This window comes from Papio anubis, chromosome 9 (assembly GCF_008728515.1).
Source record: "Papio anubis isolate 15944 chromosome 9, Panubis1.0, whole genome shotgun sequence".
NCBI lineage: Eukaryota > Metazoa > Chordata > Mammalia > Primates > Cercopithecidae > Papio > Papio anubis.
This window is the reverse complement of record NC_044984.1, coordinates 115,267,884-115,276,767: the sequence shown is the minus strand read 5'-3', so window position 1 is coordinate 115,276,767 and position 8,884 is coordinate 115,267,884. Positions and strand designations below refer to the sequence as shown.

At 48.2% G+C, this 8,884-nt stretch overlaps 1 pseudogene across 1 annotated transcript; it reads right to left on the bottom strand.

The window, feature by feature from the left end:
* Positions 1-509: 509 nt before the first annotated feature.
* LOC101014801 lies at positions 510-1,166 on the bottom strand (annotated as a pseudogene). The gene has a single exon (XR_002515976.2). The product of XR_002515976.2 is annotated as a chloride intracellular channel protein 1 pseudogene (transcript).
* Positions 1,167-8,884: the final 7,718 nt, after the last annotated feature.

Sequence of the window (8,884 nt, the reverse complement as noted above, 5' to 3'; positions counted from 1 at the left end):
GCCCACTGGCCATTTTGGAGTGTGTCCATTGGGTAGCAATGTGGAAACCACCGGGGCCTTTGTGGAGAAAACGGAGGGCGTTGAGGAAGTCCCAGGAGGGGCTTACTTGAGGGCCTTGGCCCCTTAATCATAGGCAAGCTTGATCTCTTCGCCACCTGGGCAGGTGGAGGCAGATTCTTCCCACGCATAAGCATTGCTCAAGTGCCTATGCACTCTGGGGAAGGCCTCGGAGATGGTAAATCCCCGGTACTTCTTTTTTATTTTATTTTATTTTATTTTATTTTATTTTATTTTATTTTTTGAGACAGAGTCTGGCTCTGTCGCCCAGGCTGGAGTGCACTGGCCGGATCTCAGTTCACTGCAAGCCCCGCCTCCCGGGTTCACGCCATTCTCCTGCCTCAGCCTCCCAAGTAGCTGGGAGTACAGGCGCCCGCCACCTCGCCCGGCTAATTTTTTTTGTATTTTAGTAGAGACGGGGTTTCACCGTGTTAGCCAGGATGGTCTCGATCTCCTGACCTCGTGATCCGCCCGTCTCGTCCTCCCAAAGTGCTGGGATTACAGGCTTGAGCCATCGCGCCCGGCCAATCCCCGGTACTTCTTACACACCACCTGTACTATGTGCAGCTTTGGCAACAGGTTGCGGTCAGCCAGGGTGAGTTCGTTGCCATTCAGAAACTTCCTCTGAGAGATGCCCTCATCTTCAGCACTGGTTTCATCCACTTCTTCTGGGAGGGGGGATGTTAAGTAATTGTCTAAAACCTGCAGGGCTTCTAGGAGTCCCTTCTCCAGATTATCATTGAGTGCTGGGTGTGAATTCTTGATGTAGGCAGAAAATTTGGCAAATATGTCCAGCCTGGCTGTGTTGGACTCAGGGTTCAGAGCTGCCAGCTTGGGGTATCTGGGAGGGCACAGCACTGCCTCCAGAAATTCCTCCATCTTGTTGGTGTCTGTGTGCACTTCAGTGCCATACAGCAGGAATGGGAGCTGCCCTCCTGGGCACAGCTTCTGCACTCTCTCGGTCCATCTCTTGGTGTCAATGGTGGTAATATTGAAGGTGACTCCCTTGACCCACAGCACCATGAACAGTCTCTGGGAGATCACTTGAGGTCAGGAGTTCAAGACCAGCCTGGCTCACATGGTGAAACCCCATCTCTACTAAAAATACAAAAATTACCCGGTTGTGGTGGTACGCGCCTATAATCCCAGCTACTCGGGAGCCTGAGGCACGAGAATCGCTTGAACCCGGGAGGCAGAGGTTGCAGTCAGCCAAGATGGAACCACTGCCCTCCAGCCTGGGTGACAGGGTGAGACTCCTTCTCAAAAATAATAATAATAATAATAATAATTTTAAGTAGATTGTGATAAGTTAAAGTGCATGAGATTCACACTCACTATAGTGAGCCACCACGCCCGGCCAGGGCCTAAATTCTTGACATTCATTTGGCTCTTACAGCGTTGCCAAGTGATTTTACGGAAAGCCAACTGTGTCCTTGAACACACACAGTCATTCTGAGTCTCGAAGGGGCACAGAGTGAGACTTTAGGTCCCATGGAAAAGGCCAGAGCCGTTGGAAGTGGCTTTGGGTGATGCAGAAGCTTTTTCTTTGGAGAGCTAAGAACAAAACAGACCATGTCACTTTTGAAATAAAAATGCCACGCTGAGCCTCTGGGCGATTCACTTGGGCTTTGGTTCCCAGTGAGTCACAGAAGTCAAAGCCAAGTGGAAAGTTGGTGTTGGATGAATGAAACGGGAGCTGCTGGAGTAGGAAGTCGAGGCCTTCCCACAAGCAAAGGGACCATTCTTTTCAGTGGGAAAAAATCTGGTGGAACAAAGGAGGAAGAAGGGGTTTGGTGAAGGTATGGTGAACGAGGAGAGGTTTTCTTCTCTCTGTCTGAACCAGAGACCTCCGAAGTGTTTCTTGAGGAAGTATGGCTACAGACCCTATAAGAACCCACACAGCACTTGCCAGGGCCGGGATGGTGTTCAGGCCATGGAAACGCCGTGTACGTGGTCCCAGGAAGATGAAGTGTGGGCCCAGAGACTAATGGCTTGAGCATCTCAGGCTAAGGTTGCCTTAGTAGATGGCACCTCCAGATCCTAGCCAACATCTCTACAGGTTTGAAGTCACCGCAGAGGGCAAGGTTGGAATAAATCGAAGCCTGTGGCTTGGCTGTGAGCTGCCCAGACTATGGCATCTGGGGAGAGACTTTTTAATTTTTTTTAATTTGTATTTTATTTTGAGACAGAGGCTTGCTCTGTCATATGGGTTGGAATGCAGTGGCGTAATCTCAGCTCACTGAAACCTCCACCTCCCGGGTTCAAGCCATTCTACTGCCTCAGCCTCCCAAGTAGCTGGGATTATAGGCACCCATCACCATGCCCAGCTACTTTTTGTATTTTTAGTAGAGACGGGGTTTCACCATGTTGGCCAGGCTGGTCTCAAACTCCTGAGCTCAGGCAATCCGCCCGCCTCGGTCTCCCAAAGTGCTAGGATTATAGGCGTGAGCCACTGCGCCAGACTGGGAGTGACTTTTAGTCTCCCTGCCAGCAGCACTCAGCTCCAAGCTGAAGCAGCCCCAGGTGTATCTGTGGCACCTCTGGGCCTCAGCTAGGCAGGTGTGCTTGGCAAGAGACTCAGGCATTAGGCTCCCCCCAGGAGGGGTGCTTTGTCTCTCTGCACCCCACTGCAGGTGAGAGCGCTACAACGTGTGCAGTGTTTGTTAAAAGAAGCCATGGAGGCTTGGTGCGGTGGCTCACGCCTGTAATCCCAGCACTTTGGGAGGCCTAGGCGGCCAGATCACCTGAGGTCAGGAGTTCAAGACCAGCCTGGCCAACATGGAGAAACCCGTCCCTACTAAAAATACAAAAATTAGCTGAGTGGTAGTGGCACATGCCTGTAATCCCAGCTGCTCGGGAGGCTGAGGCAGGAGAATCGCTTGAACCTGGGAGGCGGAGGTTGCAGTGGGCCAAGATCATGCCATTGCACTGCAGCCTGGGCAACTGAGCGAGACTCCGTCTCAAAAAAACAAAAAGAAAGAAAGAGGCTATGGAGGTGCCTCTAATTATCAACACAGTAATTATAGGATAGCTTCTCCTACCAACTGTGTTCAAAAGAGACTTGGGGAGTCTCCCCCAGGATGGGTCCTCTGCCTTAGGCACAGACTCCAGGGAGCTGGCATTACCAGGTCTGTCTGGGCTGCCTAAGCATTGTTTCTGAGAACATCAAGGCTCAGGTCTGACCTGGCTCTACCTGTCCCTCCAGCCCATTTCTCCCCTCTGTCATCCACCCCTCGCCCCCACACACATGCATGTGCACTTTATTTATATTCCGTAATGACCTGCTTGCAGCTTCCCCATGGGCTGTTATCTTTTTTGCTTCCGAACCTCTGATCAAGTCCAGGAGGTTTCCCATTGGCTCTTTTTTGTTTGTTTGTTTTGTTTTAAGACAAAGTCTCACTCTGTCGCTGAGGCTGGTGTGCAGTGGCGCCATCTAAGCTCACTGCAACTTTCGCCTCCTGGGTTCAAGTGATTCTCCTGCTTCAGCCTCCCGAGTAGCTGGGATTACAGTTGCCCACCACCACCATGCCTGGATAATTGTTTTTTGTATTTTTAGTGGAGACGGGTTTGGCCATGTTGCCCAGGCTGGTCTCAAACTGCAGACCTCAAGTGATCTACCCGCCTTTGCCTCCCAAAGTGCTGGAATTACAGGTGTGAGCCACGGTGCCCGGCCTCCCATTGCCTCTGAACTGCTGCTCATAGTTTTGGGGGCTTGACTGCGATGTCACATCCTCCAGGAAATCTTACTTGACCAGAACCTGGGCTGGGTTAGATACTTCTCTGCATTCTCATCGTCCTCTGAATTTACCCACATGACACTTGGCATAGTGAACTGTCAACGACCGTTTACTTGTCAGTTTCTCCCTTTCCTCCCGAATGCTTCTTGGGAAGGGATTGTAACTTGTTGCCAGTTATAGCCTGTGTGCCCAGCAGAGAGGTTAGCCCAAAATAGAAGCTCGATGTCTGTAGAATGAATGTTTGAGTGAAGGGGAAGCAAGCCAGGATCTAGAACAACTTGTTTTGCCTGATGTCACACTCAACATCCACTTCTGTCCTCCGCCACTCCCTCCTTGACTAAGAGTGAGAGTTCTTAAGGGGAGAGAGATACGGGAAGGCAGATCAGAAGTGAGGTATATGGTGAGCATATTAGACACAGGGTCACTTGCGTTCTTTGAACATGGGTTTTCAGAAAACGTTTTTTAGAGAAGTTTCAGGTTTACAGAAAAATTGATGGGAAAGTACAGAGACTTCCCATATAGGCCTCTCCCTCCAGTAAATCTCCCCTATTAATCACATGGTATATTAGTGTAGTGCATTTGTTACAGTGGATGAGCCAATAATGAGATTAGGTTTTACTCTTCATGTTGTACAGTCTATGGGCTTTGACAAATATACTATGGTATGTAACCACCATTATAATGTCATACAGAATAGTTTCATGGCCCCAAAAATCTCCCACCCTCTGCCCATTCATCCCTCCCTCCCCATCAAATTCTGGCAACCACGAATCTTTTTATTGTCTTCATAGTTTTGCCTATTTCAGAATGTCCTATCATTGGAGTCATACAGCATGTAGCCTTTTCAGGCAGGCTTTTCACTTAGCAGTGTACTTTTGATATTTTTCCATGTCTTTTCGTGTTTTGATAGCTCATTTCTCTTTATTGCTGAATAATATTCCATTGTATGAATGTACCAGAGTTTGTTTATCCCTTCACCTATTGAAGGACACTTTGGTTGCTTCCAAATTTGGCAAGTATGAATAAAGCAGCTCTCAATATTTGTGTGTAGGTTTTGTGTGGACGTGTTTTCAATTTATTTGGGTATACCATGGATACTATGGATTTTTTGAAAGAATCTTGTTTAATTTCCAAATACTTGGGGATTTCCTGGATATCTTCTTTGTTATTGATGTCTAATTTAATTCTGTTGTGGTCAGAGAATATATTCTGTAAGATTTCAGTCTTCTGAAGCTTATTGAAACTTGTTTATAGCCAACATATGGTTATTTTAGTGACTATTCCAGATGCACTTTAGAAGAATTCTATTATTTTGGGGTGCGATGTTCTATAATAGTCAACTAATTCAAGGTGGCTGATAATGTTGTTCAGGTATTCTATGTCCTTACTGATTTTTTTGTCTAGCAGCTCAATCAATTATTAAGAGATAATTAAATTTCTAATTATGAATTTGTTTACTTCTTCATTTAATTATATCCATTTTTCTTTTATGTATTTGGAACTATGATTAGGTTGAGACTTTAAAATTGTTATATATTCTTAATGAAGTGCCCCTTTTATCATTATGAAACACCTCTCTTATGGTCTTAGTTTTGAAGTCTACTTTATCTGATATTAATATAGCTTTCTTATGATGTGTGTTTTTATTTTAGGTCATTTTTCCAACCTTTTACTCTCAACCTCAGTGTGGGTTTGTATTTAAAGTATGTGCCAGCCAGGCGCGGTGGCTCATGCCTGTAATCCCAGCACTTTGGGAGGCCGAAGCGTGTGGATCATGAGGTCAGGAGATACAGACCATCCTGGCTAACATGGTGAAACCCCGTCTCTACTAAAAAAAAAAGAAAAAAAAAATTAGCCAGGCGTGGCGGGTGCCTGTAGTCACCGGTACTCAGGAGGCTGAGGCAGGAGACTGGCGTGAACCCGGGAGGCGGAGCTTGCAGTGAGCCAAGATCGCGCCACTGCACTTCAGCCTGGGAGACAGAGCGAGACTCCATCTCAATAAATAAATAAATAAATAAACAAATAAATAAATAAATAAAAAGTGTGTGCCGGCTGGGCCCAGTGGCTCACATCTGTAAACCTAGCAGTTTGGGAGGCTGAGGCAGTTAGATTGTCTGAGCTCAGGAGTTCAAGACCAGCCTGGGCAACACTGTGAAACCCCACCTCTACTAAAACACACAAAAAAATTAGCCAGGCATGGTGGCGCATGCCTGTAGTTCCAGCTACTCAGGAAGCTGAAGCAGGAGAATTGCTTGAACCTGGGAGGCAGAGGTTGCAGTGAGCCCAGATCACGCCACCGCACTCCAGCCTGGGCGACAGAGTGAGACTCTTTCTATCTTAAAAAAAAAAAAAAAAAAGTATGTGCCTTGGGCTGGGCGCAATGGCTTACACCTGTAATCCCAGCACTTTGGGAGGCCAAGGAGGCAGATCACTTGAGGTCAGGAGTTTGAGACCAGCCTGGCCAACGTAGTGAAACTCTGTCTCTACAAAAATATAAAAATTAGCTGGGTGTAGTGGCACGCACCTGTAATCCCAGCTACTCGGAAGGCGGAGGCAGGAGAATCACTTAAATGTGGGAGGTGGAGGTTGCAGTGAACCAAAATGGTGCCATTGCACTCCAGCCTGGGCAACAGAGCGAGACTGTATCTCAAAATAAATAAATAAATAATGGCTGAGGTGGGCGGATCATTTGAGGCCAGGGGTTCGAGATCAGTTTAGCCAACAGGGTGAAACCCCATCTCTACTAAAAATAAAACATTAGTTAGATGTGGTAGTGCACAGTTATAATCCCTGCTATTCGGGAGGCTGAGGCAGGAGAATCGCTCGAACCTGGGAGGCAGAGTTTGCAGTGAGCAGAGATCACACCATTGCACTCCTGCCTGAGTGACAGAGCAAGTCTCTGTCTCAAAAACAAACAAACAAAAAAACTAATTAAATTTTAAAAAATTTTTAAAAGGAATTTAGCCCCTTTGCCTTCTCATCTCCCCTTAATATCCCTACATCTGGTGGGTTTATGGCTGGACAGGTCTTTGCAGGCCAGTGTCTTCCTGTGAATAGCGAGAATAAGGGTCCCTGATGATCTGATATTTTCTCGTTGCCCTGCCTCAAACCCTCCCCTGGACCTTGATCTTTTTTTTTTATTGAGATGGAGTCTCACTCTGTCGGCAGGTTGGAGTGCAGTGGCGCGATCTCGGCTCACTGCAACCTCCATTCCCCAGTTCAAGCGATTTTACTGCCTCAGGTCTCCCAAGTAGCTGGGACTATAGGCATGGCCACCACGCCCAGCTAATGTTTGTATTTTTAGTAGAGACAGGGTTTCACTATGTTGGCCAGGATAGTCACGATCTCTTGACCACATGATCCACCCTCCTTGGCCTCCCAAAGAGCTGGGATTACAGGTGTGAGCCATTGCGCCCGGCCTGGACCTGATCTTACCAGTGAGCCTTTTCCCAGGGCTCTCTGACAGAGCTTTGGAGGAAACACTTGGAACCTAACTGGTCCTGGCACCTGGCAGTGGGGGAATAAGGAAGGAGCGCTTGCTTCTGAAGGGCAAGTGTACTTGGCTTTCTCTTTAAAGGGTTTCCCTTGGGGAACAAGCAAGCAGCAGATGTATGGGCAATGGCCAGCTGATCCATTTGGAGATAGATTTAGGGTGTGGTGTTCCCTGTATGCCTGGGCAGGCCCTGGGAAACTGGAGCAGAGCTCAATTCTGGCCTAAAGTTGGGCAAGCTGCAGAGAAGCTTGAGTACGTTGGTTTCAGGTGTGTGAGTTTCGCCTTCTGCAGAGAAACTGGGGGGTGAAGGGTGGGGGTGGAGGGGTGTCCAGGAGGGTTAGTGTATCTGTTGCCCAGGCATGTTTCTCGATTCTGAAGCTGCACTGGTTAATCATTTTTATTCATGAACACAGTAACTGGCAGGGAGGCTTAGCTGGACCCTCAAGGTCTGGCCTCAGTGCATCTTTTCAGTATCTTCTCTCAACACTCCAGCACAAATCACCCATCTGACTCTTGGATTCAAGCTCACCTGGAATTGGGCCTTACTTCATGCAATTCTATCTTCCTAGAATGCCTTTTCTTTCTTTCTTTTTTTTCTTTTGAGACGGAGTCTCGCTCTGTTGCCCAGGCTGTAGTGCAGTGGCGTGATCTCACTGCAAGCTCCGCCTCCCGGGTTCAAGCCATTCTCCTGCCTCAGCCTCCCGAGTAGCTGGGATTACAGGTGCCCGCCACCACGCCCAGCTAATTTTTTGTATTTTTAGTAGAGACTGGGTTCACTGTGTTAACCAGGGTGGTCTCGATCTCCTGACCTCATGATCCACCCGCCTCGGCCTCCCAAAGTGCTGGGATTACAGGTGTGAGACCCTGCGGCCGGCCAAAAAAATGCCTTTTCTTTGATAAGCCTCTCACCCTTTCAGAGGGCTTCACCGCTCCTGGGGAAGCATTCCCCAGTACCTGGGGCCTCAATTAATCTCTCCCTCCAAGTCCCAGATTCACGCTGTTGGTCTCTGGTCTAGCTCTACGGTGTTTACTTCTGTGCCTGCTTCCAGTCCTCCAAATGGACGGTTTCCTGAGCTTTCTGCCCTTGCTGTTCCCTCTGCCAGGAACTCTTTTCCTGTGGATCTTTGCAAGGCCAGCTCTCTGTCATCATTTAATATCAGCTCAAATGTCACGTCCTAAGCGAGGCCTTCCTTGACCACTCTATCTAAAGTAACCCACACTTCTACTCACTCTCTGTCCCCTCACCTTGTGTTATAAAACGTGTTTTCAGCCGGGCGTGGTGGCTCACGCCTGTAATCCCAGCACTTTGGGAGGCCGAGGCGGGCGGATTACGAAGTCAGGAGATCGAGACCATCCTGGCTAACACGGTGAAACCCCGTCTTTACTAAAAATACAAAAAATTAGCCGGGTGTGGTGGCGGGCGCCTGTAGTCCCAGCTACTCGGGAGGCTGAGGAAGGAGAATGGCGTGAACCCGGGAGGCAGAGCTTGCAGTGAGCCGAGATCGCGCCACTGCACTCCAGCCTGGGCAACAGAGCGAGATTTCATCTCAAAAAACAAAACAAAACAAAAAAACAACATGTTTTCGTAAAACTTAGC